The sequence below is a fragment of the Macaca fascicularis genome, chromosome 1 (assembly GCF_037993035.2).
Source record: "Macaca fascicularis isolate 582-1 chromosome 1, T2T-MFA8v1.1".
NCBI classification, from domain to species: domain Eukaryota; kingdom Metazoa; phylum Chordata; class Mammalia; order Primates; family Cercopithecidae; genus Macaca; species Macaca fascicularis.
Window position 1 is genome coordinate 64,477,462 of NC_088375.1, and position 6,139 is coordinate 64,483,600.

Sequence of the window (6,139 nt, forward strand, 5' to 3'; positions counted from 1 at the left end):
GGGAGACTGAGGCAGGAGAATCACTTGAACCCAAGAAGCGGAGGTTGCAGTGAGCCGAGATTGCACTCCAGCCCGGGCAACAGTGGGAGACTCTGTCTCAAAAACCAAACAAAACCCATGCTCAAAGGCACCACAAACCAGGATACTCCCATGGCTCTTTATGCCTTTTAAGACAAAAACTATCAGAGCTTAGAAAAGGCAGTGAAAATGGCAATGAGGACTACTAGTGCATTACCTATTGCTTTTTACTTTCTAGGAAGGAATTTGTCAGTCCAAAGGCAGAAACGTAAAGTGACTGCATCTAGTCTGTGCAGATGCTAAGGACTGACCTTGACCTTCCGGTAGAGTGAGCCTGGACATGATTTGACCTCATTTTGCAGAGGCTGCTCAGCCCTGCCTTTGAATCTGGCTGTTGATGATCTCCTGATTGAGGAGCAGATCCAGGACACCCAATCTGAACCACTGCAGAGAATTCTTAAATCATTCCCAGGGTGGACCCCTGACCCAAGCTGCACTCACCTCTGCTGTTCTCAAGCATGTCTATATAGGCCTTTGTTGGTGCATTGATTCTTTCACCAGTGACTTGTTGAGCAACTGTTGTGTGCAAAAAAAGCACCCTAGTGGCATTTATCAAGGATAGGGAGTGTCAGCAGCATTGCTGACCATATGTTTAGAATCTAACAAAAGCTAGGCAATGGCTTCAGAGAAAACTTGCCAGCAAGTTATCTGCACTCTGTTCTGGTTTAAAATTTGTGTAACTCTGAAAGTGAATGGGATGGGGAAGGGAGATGGTTTCAGAAAAGAATGTCCTCTGAGTCTGTGCATAGTATAGAATAAGGGGCTTCTGTCCTGAGCTGAAGGTGGAGGAGAAAAGATGGTAGGAATGAAAGGCATGAAAGACATGGCTATCCAGTAGCAACTTGGCTCTCACCTCCCTGTTTCTGACCTTGAAGATGAGATGGGGTTACCCTTCAGGTTTCTCTGCCATGATTTCAGATCACGGGTTTGGCTCTTTCTTCTCCCTCATCAAACTGATTCTATCCCAGATTAGCCATCTTGAGGTCCGCGGGGGAGGAGGAACCAGCAGACCAGGCTTCCCTACCTCTCTTCCCCGATTCCCTCATTTCCCTCAACAAGTAGCCCGCTGTGTTGCTGTTTTCTCTGGTTGCTAAAACTACATTCATTGCTTCTGTCCCACCAACAATCCAGCCAGAGCCTGAGACTGAGGTGAATACAAGAGATGAATTCAGAAACCTCATCCCTGGGATCTTTCACCTGAGTTTTTAAGCCAGTGTCCCACATTGTCCTGGTACCATTCCCCTCTCAGCAAACACTCTTCATTCATCCCTTTTCCCCTTGGAACTGAAGTCACTAGCTGTTTTAAAATGCCAGCGAGATGTCCAGGCAAAGTGGCATGAGTGAGAGGGAGGAGGCTTCAGAGCTCTTTGGGGGACCAAGAGGAGTGATGGACCACAGGTGCTTCCTCTCAATGCTGCTAAGATAACGAGGGGCAGGCGCTTCCGTGGTCGGTCTTCCCGCAGGCACAATTGTTTCCCAACCGCTGTGTCACACACGCTATTGCTACCCCTTCCCAACCCAACCTGGCCTGGGGCAGCTGCATTTCAAAGAGAGGGCTTCCTCTGTTCTTCATTTAGTCCCAGCCTTAAATTCTATTTCATTCAGAAGGGGAGGCGCCGCTGTCGCTGGGAAAGCTGGGCTGGAGCCGGAGGAACACACAAGGCGGAGATTTCCCAGACCACAGAGTCGCAGTTGTAAAGTTAGGAACCTGGTAGGGAACAGCTGCGGGAGCCTCCTGGGTGGGAAGTGTCCTACCTCCCCAAACCCTGCGGCTACACTTCCACGGGGCCCCCCGAGGGGGCGCCAGGCCCCGCCTCCACCTTTCTCTGCCTTCTCTTCAGTCGCTCAGTAAATGCCCAGTGTACTCGGTGGGCCAGGCGCTGTGCTGGATCCATTCAAACATAACACACATATTTAGTGGAAGGTCAAACATGTAAAGAATTGAAATACAATGAGATGCATATGATGGTAGACATGAACTAGTGCCCTAGGAGCTAAGTGTTCCTCGAAAGACCCATTCGGATGAAGGGTCCCTCACTAGCCATGACCATTTCCTCTCCTTTGTTTCCCTTATTTCTACCCTAGCCACCACCCGCAGCACCAGTGACCACCCACTATCTCCAGTGCCTTCTGCCTCAGAGATTGGGAATGAATGGTGCCCAGGCTCTTCCCAGCTGAAGAAGTGGGAGGCAGAGTGCCCAGCTGGAGAGATCAAACACCCGTCCCTTCAGTTCACAGCAGAGCCAGGGTTTACGACCAGACCCCTCCCTGCTGCAACCAACCCCATCCCGCCCCCACTGTCGTGTTTACAGCGCCTTTTCAGCAGTCCCCATCCCACTCCCCAAAGCTGCCAAATGGGTTTATTTTTACCTACTGGGTTGGAAAAGGGGCAAAGGCTGAGGCTGGGGCAGTTCTGTGGCGCCAGCTGAGGCTTAAATACAATGAGAAAGTCCCACCCTGCCAGCTCTGCCTGAAGAGAACCCAGTAGGAAATAAATAGCGTTGTGTGCCCTGCCTGGATGCCTGGCCTGCATATGTCTGCCTGGACTCCAGCCTGTCACATGAGCCGAGGCGGGTTAAAAAGAGAGCTCGGGTGATCTCCCAGCTCAGGTATCTGTCCTGGCATGAGGAGCTGTGGGGTGAAGGTGCCAGCTTTTCTTTACAGGGCCTGGTGGACAGGGAGGCCCAGTGGGCAGGGGCAGTTTGGGCCAGGGAGGGAGTGGGCCAGGAAGGGAGCCAGACAGGTGGACTTGGCCCCAGTGCCAGTCCGCCTCCAGCTATCAGCCTCCAGCTCTGGGCACTGGGAAAGGGTGATAACGTTGGTAAGGACACTGTGACTGCCTAACATTAGTAAGGGCAGATGACTGAAAGGGAGAAAAAGCTTGGCAGAGGTTCCAGGACTAAATCTTAATTTGGCCAAAGTCGTTGCTTCCGTCACACCCCACCCCGTGTCCACTGCGTATCTTTTTCTTTCCCATAGCTTTGATCCCCTTCATGCATTCCTGCCCCCTCCTCCACCCCTTCCAGTTCAGAATGCTAGCATCTGCCTATCTCCAGCAACACAGACACTTCTCCCTCCTCCCACGCCTCTCTCCTGGGACTCAGGCCTGTGGCTGCTTCTCCTTTCTAGGCCTCAGTTTCCCTTTAGACAGCGTGTCTCAGATCCCACTCCCAGGGCCCTCTAGGCAATTTAGGCCAGAAGACAGTGGGAGGCTCCTGGGAGAAGTTTCACTTTTACTGAAGTCCCAGAACTAGGTTAAAGGATTCAGCAAGCTGAAGACCTCCCTGTTCAGATCTGAGTTCCCTGAGATGTTGGGGGACCTTGAGTCGAGAGGCTCATTTGCTCAGATCCTCTTGGTGAGGAAAGTACCACATATATTGTGGTTGGACCAGTGCAACCCCCAGAACACCTGTTCATTGCAGTGGGTTGGCTGGATGGGGGTGTCTGGGGATCCTGAAGGGACAGAAAACTTGCTCTGTGGGATGATACGGTGCTGGGGAATGGGGACGTGGAGGGAACAGGAGCTGTTGTAGGCCCCAAGATGCCTGAACTCCAGGAGCCTGAGCTAGAGCGATGGCCACAGCATGGGCAGGCAGGACATACTCAGTAGCCCTCAACTAGATAATAGTTGTGTTTTTTTGTTTTGTTTTGTTTTGTTTGTTTGTTTTTTGAGATGGAGTTATGCTCTTGTCGCCCAGGCTGGAGTACAATGGCATGATCTTGGCTCACTGTAACCTCTGCCTCCCGGGTTCAAGGATTATCCTGCCTCAGCCTCCCAACTAGCTGGGATTCAAGCATGTGCCACCATGCCTGGCTAATTTTTTTTTTTTTTTTTTTTGGTCTGAGACAGAGCCCAGGCTGGAGTGCAGTGGCACGATCCCGGCTCGCTGCAAGCTCTGCCTCCTGGGTTCACACCATTCTCCTGCCTCAGCCTCCCGAGTAGCTGGGACTACAGGCCCCTGCCACCATGCCTGGCTAATTTTTTTGTATTTTTAGTAGAGACGGGGTTTTACCATGTTAGCCAGGATGGTCTCGATCTCCTGACCTCGTGATCCGCTGGCCTTGGCCTCCCAAAGTGCTGGGATTACAGGCGTGAGCCACCGCACCTGGCCAATTTTTTGTGTTTTTAGTAGAGATGGGGTTTCACCACGTGGGCCAGGCTGGTCTCGAACTCCTGACCTCAAGTGATCTGCCCGCCTCGGCCTCCCGAAGTGCTTTTCAAGAGAGAAATTGTCCCTCCTCTGTAAAAAACCAACTGCAAGTTTGCATATCTAATTGGTCTAGAAAAACACTGGACATATAGGGAGGGAAACCAGTATCATTTGTAATTTCAAGGACTATTCTGGAACTCCAAACTCCATGGAGATTAATCCTAAACACTAGGGACAAATGCCCATTTTCTCTGGTTGGGAAATTTAAGAAACCAAGGTGGAACTGGGCCATATGCAGAAGCATCTGACTTCCTGGAATATAATCAACAAATGTGATTCTGAGCCAAGTTGGGATCAATGCATCAATGTCAAGCAGGCATCTGCGGAGCCCTGACAACATGGAGCTCGACGTGGGGGTCAAAGACATTCCTGAGGGTACTGTGTCTAATTCTCCTCAAGGTGAGATAACTGGGGAGTCGAAAGAAGACACCATTTATAAAATGTGGGCAGGGTTTCGGGAAACTACTAAGGGACAGTGAGGTACACCCAGGATAGCCACGTGGTGCAGAATGAAGGGAGTGGTTGCTGGAATCTTTGCAAGCAATAGCTGTGGATAAGGCTGTAGGAGAGCGTGGCCTGCCTGACAGAAGCTGTGGCTTTTGGTAGAGAAGGGCAGGCACTGCAACCTCTGGCCAGTGGGGAGACACCAGAGGAATAAATGTGCTGGCCTCACGCTAGTGCCAGCTTATCTTACTCCTGTGCCTCCCATTGGCCTAACCTAATCAGAAGCCATGTCTGGTTGGCATAGTCAAAAAATGCCATCCTTGGCCAGGCGCAGTGGCTCACACCTGCGGTCCCAGCACTTTGGGCGGCCAAGGCGGGAGAATCACTTGAGCCCAGGAGTTCAACACCAGCCTGAGCAACATAGTGAGACCCCATCTCTAAAAAAAAAAAAAAAAAAAAAGGAATGTCATCCTCCTGGCACACAGAGCACAGTGTAGAAGGGTGGAGAGTGGATCCAGAGGAGCAAAGAGTATATACGGCAAATCTCTATGATCCTAAGCAGGTAATTTCATCAGCATTAAGAAACGTTTTTTTTTGTTTTTGTTTTTGTTTTTTTTTACGGCTGGGTGCAGTGACTCACACCTGTAATCCTAGCACTTTGGGAGGCCGAGGCGGGCGGGTCACGAGGTCAAGAGATGGAGACCATCCTAGCCAACATGGTGAAACCCTGTCTCTACTAAAAATACAAAAATTAACTGGGCGTGGTGGTGTGCACCTGTAGTCCCAGCTACTTTAGACTACAGGCACGCGCCACCACACCCAGCTAATTTGTTTGTTTGTTTGTTTTGGTAGATATGGGGTCTCATTATGTTGCTCATGCTGATTTTGAACTTCTAGCCTCAAGCAATCTTCCCACCTTGGCCTCTCAAAGTGCTGGGATTACAGGTGTGAGCCACTGCACCCACCCGGCAGTAAAGTTTTTCGAGCACAAACCATGCACAGGCATTTTGCTGTGTACCAAGGATAAGACACAGAAATGGATTTTCAGCAACCTGATAGTCCAGCTGGGAGTCAGAAGCAGGAGTGTTCAGGGAAGGCTTCATGGAGGAAGTGGGAATGTGAGACGGGGTGGAGTTGGGGATTGGAGGACAGGTGAGCAGAGAGCTGGGAGTGCTTTCCTTCACTATAGCAGAATGTCATTCAGCAACTCGATCCACCCCCAGGTCAAGTTTCAGATCTTCCATCCCTGAGATTTTACGTAATAGGCATGGCCAAAGATACCCATCTGACTATAGCCATATGACTCCACATATTACGTCTCACCTCACCTGGGAAGGATCAGTTTGCCTAAATGTCATTCCTGGTGGGTTCTCTGAATGACAGCTTTCTTCCAACTCCAAGAGTGA